At 38.0% G+C, this 12,500-nt stretch overlaps 1 long non-coding RNA gene across 1 annotated transcript; it reads right to left on the bottom strand.

The window, feature by feature from the left end:
• Positions 1-7,201: 7,201 nt before the first annotated feature.
• LOC149136478 (uncharacterized) lies at positions 7,202-12,210 on the bottom strand. Its single transcript, XR_016240984.1, has 2 exons — positions 12,073-12,210; positions 7,202-8,419 (listed from the first exon to the last, which is right to left on the bottom strand). It is a non-coding gene; the product is annotated as an uncharacterized LOC149136478 (long non-coding RNA).
• Between the last annotated feature and the right edge of the window lie 290 nt (positions 12,211-12,500).

The raw sequence follows: 12,500 nt of genomic DNA, 5'->3' as shown, positions 1-12,500 counted from the left end.
CATGTGCATGTGTTTGTGAGTGCATGTGTGTGTGTTTTACCCAGAAGAACACAGATTTGTTCTAACCCCTACCTTTTGTAATTTAAACTCACACTTGTAACTATTTATTTTTCAAGGCTGACCTAAATGCTAACAAGTGACTCAGTATATACATAAAGTAAACCATTTCAACAAATAGATGGCATTATATATGTATATACATACATACATATATATATATATATATATATATATATATATATATATATATATATATATATATATATATATATATATATATATATATATATATGTATGTATATGTATATATATATATATATGTGTATATATACACACACACATATATATATATGTATGTATACACACACACACACACACACACATATATATGTACACACACACACATATGTATGTATATGATATATTTGTGCACATATATGTATATGCCTGTGTTTATGAGAAACAGCTTTTTTTTTAGACATGTATTGAAAATAACAACTATGTTCCAGTTTTATCACATTTTTTCTATTTATATTTTCAGTTTGTTTGGAACAGTAAATTTCCAAAATCCATTTGGAGTTCTAGAAATATTTCCAATACAGCACACACACACACACACACACACACACACACACACACACACACACACACACACACACACACACACACACACACACACACACACACACACACACAAACTATGTATGTGCATGTATGTATGAATGTATGCATGTATGTATGTATGTATGTATGTATCTATCTATCTATCTATCTATCTATCTATCTATCTATCATATCTATCTATTTATTGATATATATGTGTGTGTGTGTCTGTGTATGTGCATTGTGCAAATCTTTCTTGCACACTACATCTCATTTTTCTTATGGTCAGTTATTCTCTCAGCACATTTGTGCTATATCATTCACACACACACTTACATTGCACATCTTAGCACTGTAGTTCTAACACAAGCACCATGCAATCAACCTTTCACTCTGACAGAAAAGATCTTTGTTGTCAGCAGTGGTACAAGCTCTCTGAACTCTTTCCAATTTGTCCTTGCCTTTACTACTTTACTACCTGCAGAGCTATCTTTCCTGCTAACTATATCTCCTAAGTAACAAAAGCTCTCAACTATTTCTTAGTTTGTATTTGAACATTTAAGATAATCTGTTTCTAGTGTGCTCATTGTACATATTGCTCTGGTACACCTATCACATACAGTGGCCTGGGAATGAAATAGCTTAGTGGGGTGCAAATTCAGGTCCAAAACTTTTTATAAACAAGACTGATTATTTTTTCAATCTTAATATCAAAACAAACACAGGTATAATAATATTTTTTTTATTAATTATTATACATGGAAAAATAATGCTTCAAATCACCCACTAAATTTTTCTATACTTGCTCGTTTCGTTCATGAAGTTTTCCAAGAGGATGTCCAAAGTCTTTTCATTGCACAAGATTTTATATAAATGCATTACTACACAGTTTGGTTTGGTTTGGTTTGGTTTTGTTACACATTAGTATCAGTCTATCTCATGAAATCAAGTGCTTGCAGGAATAGGCGTGCTTATATGGGGCATGCTTTCAACAGATCCTGATTAACTCTTCGTACAGAAACTTCATTCCCTCATTAACATTGAGATTGCCAATGTGCTGATGCCAGTTTATTTCAAGGATTTCAGTTTTAATTTCATTCCACTCGGCTTTCTTGAAATTCAAGTTCGTAAGGAATGAATCATGTGTGATGTTATTTGTGTGTGTTGCCCTCTTTGAACCATATACAGATAATTGATAATTGAATAGCTGTGGGAATGACCTGAACATTGTGAGTGAAGTCTGTATTGATGGTAAAGACTAGGTTGGGTATATTATTTCCTCTAGTTGAACGGGTAATAATTTGTTGCATGAGGATGTCTTTTAGTAGTATCAAAAAGAGCATACATATCTCTCTTGTTCAGTTATATAATTTCAGGTCAGTGGAGACTAGGAAATTAAGATCCCCTGCTAAAAGTACATTGGCCAGTGGGATGGCCTCACTTGAGGTTTGGCATATGAGTGACAAAGCATCTTTGAAGTGATCTCCATGGTTAGCTGCATCAGGAAGACAACAGATAATGCCTATGATGAAATTGAGGTCAATCACATGCATTATTAGTATATCACACACTGTATTGGAATAGGAGAGGAGTACATTTGTTGCTAGGTCTTCTTGGATGAAGATCACTATTTCTCCTTGTTTTCGTATTCTGTGGTCAGTTCTGAGTAGTACATAACCTGTACTTCTGCATCCAATATGTGGTCTGTGGTCAGGTGTGTTTCACTTAGTGCTACACATATTGTCTTTTCTCGATGTATGTCTCTCTCATTGCGCAAAGTTTCTAAGATGTGATACTTTTGTTTGATTTGTGATGTGTGAAAGAGCGTGTACATTCGGCATTATTATAGAGTTGAGTTTGTGGGTCAATGACAGCAATGGTGTGGTTGTGCACTGGCATAATAGCAGTGGTTGGTGCTGTGTAAGAGCTAGACATCGTTTTTATTTCTTTTGCCAAATCCATCATGGTTAAAAAAGAATTTTCTTGTTTTTGGGAGGGGTTGTTGTCTGGAGTTGGTATGGTTGCACTTTTGAATATGGTTATAGTCACATGGTTTGTGGCTGTTGATTTTACAGTATATATGTAGGTGACTTTTGGGTTTCGATGAAAGTCTGGACCAACACTGCCACTGTAAGGGATGTTTCTACCGGAGATTTAGTGCTGATTTGGTATCATGCTTTTACTAGTGGATCGAGTCCCTGGAAGTTGAGTGAAGGGACAGTTGCATATCAGACACAATATTTTGTGTTGGGATTAACAACAGATTTTAGGATTTTAGGTTACATGTGTAGAAGTTATCAAGCGTGATTTAGCTTTTAGTAGTGGTGGTGATGGAGTTGTAAGATAAGTGGTTTGGTGTTGGCTGGTATTGCTTGTATGAATTGTGTATCTTTTCCCAGATAAATGGGTGAAGCTACAGTCACTGCGTATGCATAGTCTCTTGTGTTGAGAATAGCAGCATATTTTGGGGTTTTGTGTGTTCATAATTTTACTTTATTTGTAGTTAGCAGATTTTTCATGGAGCTGTCAGGTATATTATATTCAGATTGAAGTGGATAGTGGAGAGGGGGGGGGGGAGAGAGAAAGGAGTGGTTCTTCACTAATTGGAGTAGTAGTAGTGGTAATGGTAGTAACAGTAGAATAAGATGACAATGGTGATGATGTACCTCTTGTGTTATTCTGAAAAGAATTTGAGTGGCCTGACTACAGAACAGCTAGAGACTGTGTTGTTTGATAGGCCATCAATTGTTCTGGTATTGAAGAGTGACTGCCGATACTGATCTTGTTGTTGTTGCTATTGTTTAGTTATGGTAAGGATAATAGCAGTAGAATATAATGACAATGATAATGATGGGTCACTTGTGATATTTCGAGGAAATGAGGAAGTGGATAGCTACACAGTGAAGGGCTCTTGCTTGTGGAGTTGAATATTTCATCATCTGTGCTAGTATTGAGGAGTGGCCATGGTGGTTTGTTGTTTTATTGTTGTTATATATTATATATATATATATATATATATATATACACACTCACATATATGTATATATATATATATTTACATAAGTACATATATATCTATATATAATTTTTTAATGTAGAGGATGCTTTAGTTCACTAATATATCTTTCTAGGGATTGGTGGGGGGTTTCTTTTCATTTATTTTAGTTCTTTGTTCCTGTTTTTTTCTAAGTCTAGGGAAGGTAAGTAGGGTGGGGGTGCAATATTGAATTTTGCACCCCAACAAAATTTTAGTGGATGCAAGTGCACCCCTGCACCCCTTAGTCACATACGAAACTTACAGTCACTGTTAGTCTATTTGTGATTCCACCACACCTCTTGTGTGGCTTACTCTGGGCATAGTGTACAAGTACAGACTTTGTACCTACTCTTTTTTGCATATTAAGCAAAGTCATTTCCATGAAGATACCAAGATCCTGTCTTCTTTCTTACTTGCTAAAACCTGATGGACCTACAACTTACCCTTTCTTCATGTCATTTATCTACCAAACAGCTCTTGATTTGAATTGCTGGTCCTTCTGTAGAGTTACCATGAGGTAGCTCCTCTTTAAACCATGCCTTCTTCACGTTCAGCTGCCTCCCATAATAGCATTTCTACACTCCTTTCTTATCTTCCATATCTATAGCAAGTTTGCCTTCATCATTCCAAATACACTTTTTGCCAATGACAACTTTGTTCTCTCTCACACAGTTTTGCAATCCAAAACACTTCTACTGCTGATCCTTCCTTTGTAGGATATGTGCAGATCTTTTCCTTTCTGCTTACCCTTAGTCAAATATATTTGTCTCCTTGCTTGTCTCTTAGCCTTTACTGTTCTCTCAGCCATATCTTTCTAGTACCAAGTTACCTTTGATTTGGCAGAGACTTTGCGCCAATTGCATGTCTGATCTTTAGCACAAAGCATGTTATTTCTTAGAAATTCCTGATTGTCATCTATGCTACCTGTACTTAGATCTTTCTCCATACAGCTATATGTATCAAAGAGAATTTCTCTAAACCTATTCCCAACTGCAAGATCTTTTAGTTTCCATTTTTTCCTTCTCCATACCATCTTCTGTTTCTGCATCTGAAGTCACTAGCCACTAATCTATGATGTGTCATGTATTCTTTGTCAGGAAAAGTGATTGCCCCTTGACTGGTTCCTGTGCCGGTGGCACATAAAAAGCACAATCCGAACGTGATCGATGCCAGTGCTACCTGACTGGCTCCTGTGCTGGTGGCATGTAAAAAGTACCATCCAAACATGGCTGATGCCAGTGCCCCCTGATTGGCTCCCATGTCGGTGACACGTAAAAAGCACTATCCAAATGTGATCGATTGATCAAGGCCAGGCTCGCTTGACTGGCTCCTGTGCCAGTGACACATAAAAAACACCTGCTACACTCTCGGAGTGGTTGGTGTTAGGAAGGGCATTCAGCTGGAGAAACATTGCCAGATCAGATTGGAGCCTGGTGCAGCCACTGGCTTTCCAGACCTCAGTCAAACCGTCAAACCCATGCCAGCATAGAAAACAGACGTTAAATGATGATGATGAATAACTCTTCTGTCCCATTTCCTGATGAAAATGTAAGCTGACTTGTGTGTTTGCCTGATTGGTAGGTGATGAGGTGGTTGGTTGGTTTCTTAAAAATGTGTGTTGTAAATTGTTAGATAAGTTGGATTACAGAACTTCAGGTGTCTTATATCCTCATTTCTTGAACTATATCCATAGCCTCCATGAATGTTATGGAAGCCATCATCACACTGGTCAGCATTTCTGTTGAAGTCACCAGCCATGATAATGAAGCCATGGTCAGTCATTGTTGAGGTACTCTGCAGAAAGGTCTCATAGAACTGGTCCTTCTATTCTTTTAGCAGTCTTGCCTGTGGGGTGTATGCCAAAATAAATATTTCTGTTAAGTCACAATTAGTCTCATCTTAATTATCGTATTACAACCACTGACTACCTTGATTACTTTATCCATTTCTCAGCTAACAGTATCCCTCCCCAACTCTTGCTACTGCTATTACTCATCCAGAAGATGTATTGTATATTGAGGCCCCTGCTGAGTTTTGAACCATAACTCTCAGATTTTCCCAGTCCAGAATCACAATCCAATGTATCTCCATAAAAGGAAAAGTGTTGCCAGAAAAGGTATTAATACCTATGTGAATAAAGTTAATTAGCATTATCTGACATATAATGGTTCATGTTACAAACTTCAAAAAGAGTGTATGAGTTTTCCCACCAACACTTTTGCTGAAGGTTCTAGAAAGAAACTTACAATTATAAAAAGTTGGCAGATTCAGCCTCAGGCCAGATAACCACTCAGCTGTGCAGAGTCAAGTCTCTTAACCTTGCAAGCTGGTCTCTCCTCATTTTCCACTTTTTTGTGTAACATGCTTACGCCATACTCAACAAAAGGTACCAACTCTAAGCTGTTGTGTCAAATAATACATATTAATTATATGTATTGAGTTGAATCCTTTCTACTTATTTAATCTTCAATGGTTATGCACTACTTTTGTAATATCAGCTAGCACGTTGTATTACAGAGGATCCTATCAATCAGAAAAGGCTGAAAGGAATAACATGGCATGAGTTCTTGCCACCTCTAATGGCAGAAAACCCATGCTTGCTTCATTTCTTTCTAGTCTTTACACATCTTCTGCACTCAGGACCCAAATTTCAGTACAAAGTAGCACTGTTATTTGTACACAAGCATCACAGTCTTCCTTTCACACTCAGATTCAGACCTTCCGTTACCACTGCTAATTAGGTTACCTAGGCAATAAAAGCTATCTATAACTTGTAAGAAACCTCTTGAGCATCTGACAAAGTCTTTCCAGTGTGTCCTTAGTGTTTACTGCTCCTGTGCACCTGCCATGTACAAAGTCTACTTCCCCTATTAACCTTCCTTTGAAATCATTGCATCTCTAATATCAAATAATCTATCTTTTATACATTTCTGTATACCAATTTCCATTCACAAGGAATTGGTCAATCACACAAAGTTATGATAGAAGACACATACCCAAAGTGCCATACAGTTGGATTGAACCTGAAACAATGTAGCTGTGAGGTGTTCTTCTTAACCACAAAGTGACACAAGAAACTTTTCAGCCTAGGATTAAAATTTCTTTCCAAATAACCACTTAATTCATTCACAGACTTTCTTCACATTAATTCATTCATGTATTGGTTTGTTTATATATTTGTCTGTAATATTAACAAAGATTTTCTGTTCTAGAGGTGATAGTTAAAACTTTGTCATTCAACATTTTATCTTTTAGTAAATAATGTATTCATGTAGCATAGCATAGACACACACACACACACACACACACACACACACACACTTAAATATATCTATGTACGAATGTATGTATGTATGTATGTATGTATGTATGCGTGCATGTATGTATGTATGTATTTGTGTATGTATGTATGCATGTATTTGTGCATGTATGTATGTATGTATGTATGTGTACATGTATGTATGTATGTATGTATGTATTTGTACATGTATGTATGTATTTATGTATATGAAGGGGTGCTGAAAAGTTCTTGGCTTTGGTTAAAAGAAAATACTGGGGGAATCAGTTAATTATGATTTTATTCAACATACAGGGTGTCCATAAAATCTCTTTACCATTTCAAAACTTTATTACAAATGCAATTGATAAGATATTTTATTCAGATTCGTTCTATTGTATTCAGTGTTTATTAAAATTTTTTTTTTTACCTCATTTAATACACTTCTACATGGGCACCATTAGTTGTACGAAGCACATCAAGACGGTACTTGATTTCTTGCCATGTTCACTGTAGCATAGCCTCATCAATTGTGGCAATAGCATCAGTAATCTTTTGCTTTAGGTCAGTAATGTCCCGTATCTTTGTTCGATACACGATATCTTTAACAGCCCTATAGAAAGAAGTCCAGGGAAGTGATATCTGGTGAACGTGGCGACCAAGGAATTGACCCATTCCTTCCAATCCACTGGTCTGGAAATGTTTTATTGAGGAACTCACGAACATGCAGTCCCCAATGTGGTGGTGCACCATCTTGTTGGAAAATGATGGTTGGTTGAAGGTCATTCAGTTGTGGTGCCACATATTCAGTTAAAAGGTCAAGGTAAACATTTGCAGTAATTGATGTCTCGTTGAAGAAAAGTGGACCAACTATTCGATTGCACATGATCTCACACCACACATTCACCTTCGGGCTATTACGCTCAATTTCTACAGTCACGTGGGGGTGTTCTGATCTCCAGATTCTCACATTGTGTTTGTTCAGTTTCCCTGAAACATGAAAGGTTGCCTCATCACTAAAACAAACTCGTCTGAGGAATGTTTTATCCTCAGAAATTTGTTCCAGCATGTTAACTGCAAACTCTTTTCGTCTTGGTTTATCATTTGGCTCAAGTGCCTGTAAGAGTTGCATTTTGTTAGCATACAATCGCAAGTTCTTGTGTAGGACCTTGTGCACTGTTGAATGCGGTAGCAGCAGTACGGATGGACTTTGTGGGAGAACAAGAAAAGGATTGTCCTATACGATCGATGTTTTCATTAGATGTTCTTGGTGGCCCACTCCTCCCCTTATCTAGCACTGTCCCTGTCTCCATAAATTTCTTGTGCCATGCACGAATTGTCGGACGTGATGGTGGATCACTTCCATACTTAGTTCTGTAGTTTCGCTGAGTCTGCCTATCCGATTTTGTTTCAATAAACCATGAGACACATTGCGCCTTGTCTTGAGGGGTAGCCATTTTTTACGAGTTCATTCAACAGCACCTCTTTTACCAACAGGATCCCTGAAACACACAAATGCAATGTGATTAAAAACTTTAGTAAACACTGAATACAATAGAATAAATCTGAATAAAATATCTTATCATTTGCTTTTGTAATATTTTTTTTAAATGGTAAAGAGACTTTATGGACACCCTGTATTTCCCTCTCAGATTCACAAACTTATTGCAACAGTCCTTCAGTTTTTCTAAGCCCTGTAAAATAACTCGGAAGGCTGGACCTCCAGCCAGGCCTTTCATGATACTCCTAAAACCAGTAACTTTTCATCACCCACTCCATATCTCTCTCTCTCTCTCTCTTTATCATCGTCATCATCATTTAACATCCATTTTCCATGCTGGTATGGGTTGGACAGTTCGACTGGGGTTTGGTAAGCCAGGAGGCTGCACCAGGCCCCAATCTGATCTGGCAGTGTTTCTACAGCTGGATGCCCTTCCTAATGCCAACCACTCCGAGAGTGTAGTGGGTGCTTTTTACATACCACCGGCACAGGGGTCAGAGGAGCTGGCATCGACCATGATCATATGGTGCTTTTTACGTGCCAACAGCACAGAAGCCAGTCAAGGCGGTATTGGCATTGGCCATGTTCGGAAGGTGTTTTTTATGTGCTACCAGCACGGGGCCCACACCTGCAATTTCCATTTGATTTGATTTTGATATTGCTGATATTGATGTACTTGACTCAATAGGTCTCCTCAAGCACAGTATGTCGCCATACAATCCAAGGTACTTTTGAGTGGGCTGGTTATGCGACACTGGTGTAGGTTACAGCTGTAGACTCACTTTATTTGCTGGGTCTTCTCAGTCACAGAATACCTCCAGAGGTCTCAGTCTTTTGTCATTGCCTCTGTGAGGCCCAAAGTTTGAAGGTCATGCTTCACCACCTCATCCCGTGTCTTCCTGGGTCTCCCTCTACCCCGGATTCCTCCCACTGTTTGGGAGTGGCACTTCTTCACACAGCTCTCCTCGTCCATCTGCAGTACATGACCATACCTATGCAAACATCTCTCTTGCACGCCACATCCGATGCTTCTTATGTCTAACATTTCTCTCAGAGTGCTTACACTCTGTTATGTGTGCACACTGAAATTATGCATCCAGCGGATCATGCTAGCTTCATTTCTTTTGAGCTTACACATGTCTTCAGCAGTCACAGCCCATGTTTCACTGCCATGAAGCATGGCAGTTCGCACACATACATCATACAATCTACCTTTCACTCTGAGCAAGAGGCACTTTGTTACCAGTAGGGGTAGAAGCTTTCTGAATTTTTCCCAGGCTATTCTTATTCTAGTGGTAACACTCTCTGAGTATCCACTCCTACTACATACTTGGTCACCTAGGTAGCGGAAGCTATCAACTATTTCTAGTCTCTCCCCCTGGCATGTGATGGGGTCTGTTTTCTGAGTATCTGTGGTGTTTATTGCCCCTGTGCATCTGCTGCACATGAAAACTATCTTCCTGGTTAATCTTCCTTTGATGTTGCTGCACCTCTTATGTGTCCATAGCTTACACTAGGTACATCTTATGGAGTTTCTACCTACACCTTTTCTACAGATCGAGCAGGGCCACCTACCTGAAGTGGTGTGTGATGTGTTCACCTTCCTACTTACCAGAACTTTGGTCTTTGCAACATTGACTCTAAAGCCTTTCGATTCTAAATCTTGCTTCCAAACTTGAAGTTTCTTCTCTAATTTTGGTAGTGATTCTGCTATGAGGGCCAGATCATCGACATGGAGGAGTTCCCAGGGGAAACCTGTCTTGAATTCTTCTGTTATTGCCTGAAGGACTATGATGAATAAGAGGGGGCTGAGGGCTGATCCTTGGTGAACCCCTATGTCTACCTGGAATTTTTCACTATACTCATTTCCAATCTTAACCCTACTGACGGCATCTCTGTATAGGGCCTGTACAGCCCCTATTAACCATTCATCAATCCCCAGTTTCCACATCGCCCACCTCATGCATATATGTGTGTGTATATATATATATATATATATATATATATATATATATATATATATATATATATATATATTCATACATATATGCATATATATATACAGGGTGCGGTGAATAAACTGTCATCTAAATTATGCAAAAATGAAACTAACACCAACATCTCATTTTAACAGATATATTTACCAAAATTACATAAAAATATCTTCAACCATTGGCTTCAACCACGGCCTCCAGACGACTTCAGAATCTCCTGCAACTCTTCTGAATGTTTTCCTTGTTTAAGTTGGTGAATGCTGCCTTCAGTTCATCTTTGGTGCTACATGGAGTTTTGTTGGGCTCTTGCTCAACTGTGCCTCACACATAATAGTCAAGGGGGTTGCAACCTGGGGAGTTAGGTGACCGGATGTGGTCTCAGAAATTGTCTGATAGCCATGACTGGGTTCTCCTGCTTATGGGACATGGTGCAGATCCTTTTGCCAGACATAAGGTCTTCCAGCAGCTGCCCTCTTGACCCAGGGCAGCACTACCCCATCCAGCCACTTGTTATAGGCCTCTGTGTTGAGTGTGAGGCTGTGTGGGAAGATGAATGGAGGCATAACGTTGCCATCACTAGTGATCACTCCAAACTTCATGATGTTGACTGGATGTTTGATTTTTATCACTCACAGATTGACACCTGAACACAATGATATTACAAAAATCTTGGAATCTCTACAGAGCCTGGCTCCTCCCAAAATGATAATATTTCAAGTGCGGAGCTGGGGCAGTAATGCACCAGCTTCAATATTTGATTATCAGAAAAAGGAAGCTAGGTGTAAAAGCCAATCTCACTATCTTCAATTCAGTGTTCATGCCTACCCTTACCAATGGTCATGAATCTTGGGAAATGACCAAAAGAATATGATCGTGATGATAAAAGATGGGGTTCCTCTGAAGAATTATTGGAGTAATGTTACTTGATTGAGTGCATAGCTCAGATATCAGGGAGACACTCCAGGTAGAGCTGCTACTTCTCTGAATTGTGAACTCACAGAACCAATACTATGGACATGTGATAAGAATGTCTTAGGAAAGACTCACTGGACAGGTTTTATGAACAAAACTAAACAACAACACTGAAACTGCACCAAGTCAAACAAGTTTGATGCAGTATAAACCAAAGAATTTTGGCAATGATTCTTGTCTGAGAGATTTCAAGAGCAAAGGATTTAAGCTTTATCTTTGGCTTATCTATGATATTCACAAATCTCAAGTTTCATGTTAGCTATGTAAAGTGTTCATGCAGAGTAATACTTCTGCTTTTAAAATGATAAAGTTAATCTAGAAAAAGATTAAGTCACTCACAAAGCATATAAAAAGTATTTGTCCACAGCAGGTTATGATGCAGTGGATAGATTATTGAACAAATGCACAGCACAAAATGTCAGCATTAGGTCAACTAAATATTGTACACAAATAGCAACTAGAGAAGAACTAGGAATGGTTGAAAATTATCAAAACTCTGTTGTTCACTTTCTGGCAAAACATATTTCAATAAGGTCATGTAAAAATATCAAAGAACTAGTAACTTGGGAAATTTTTCTGTTATCAAATACAGTAACTCTTGAAGAAGTTCTATATCTTCAGTCCAAAGATATTTTTTGACAAAGAAAAAAAATTGTATAGTTAGATAGATGCATAATACCGATCTCACCTGGTGTCCAAAATAAAATTCTAGATGTCATAGTTGGGGTTGATCCAGGCAGCATAGTAAATGATGTGGAAAAATGTTCAGGATATTCCATTAACATTGATGAAATGTCAGATGTTAGCAGGGCTGAGCAAGTTGTCACTGAAGAAAAAAAATCAACGAATCCTTCATCACATTTTCTGAAACACATTCCGCTGAAATAAATGGCATATTTATAAGTTTTATTTGCATCCATATCTCAAGTATTTTGTTTTATTTCCTGTTCATGTATTGTAGCATGCTCTTGAAAGTGTGAGTTAACCATTGTGGTTTCTCTTTAACTGGGATATTAATTAGTATTGTTTCAGGTGATTTCTGGTGAAGCAATGTAGTACTATAGTCCAATGGGAATTATAGATCTCCAATCTTACTTGTAATAATATTTGTCGTTA

Source organism: Octopus bimaculoides, chromosome 3 (genome assembly GCF_046866305.1).
Source record: "Octopus bimaculoides isolate indiv1 chromosome 3, ASM4686630v1, whole genome shotgun sequence".
NCBI lineage: Eukaryota > Metazoa > Mollusca > Cephalopoda > Octopoda > Octopodidae > Octopus > Octopus bimaculoides.
The sequence above is the reverse complement of the archived record's forward strand: the minus strand, read 5'-3'. Positions and strand labels throughout refer to the sequence as shown.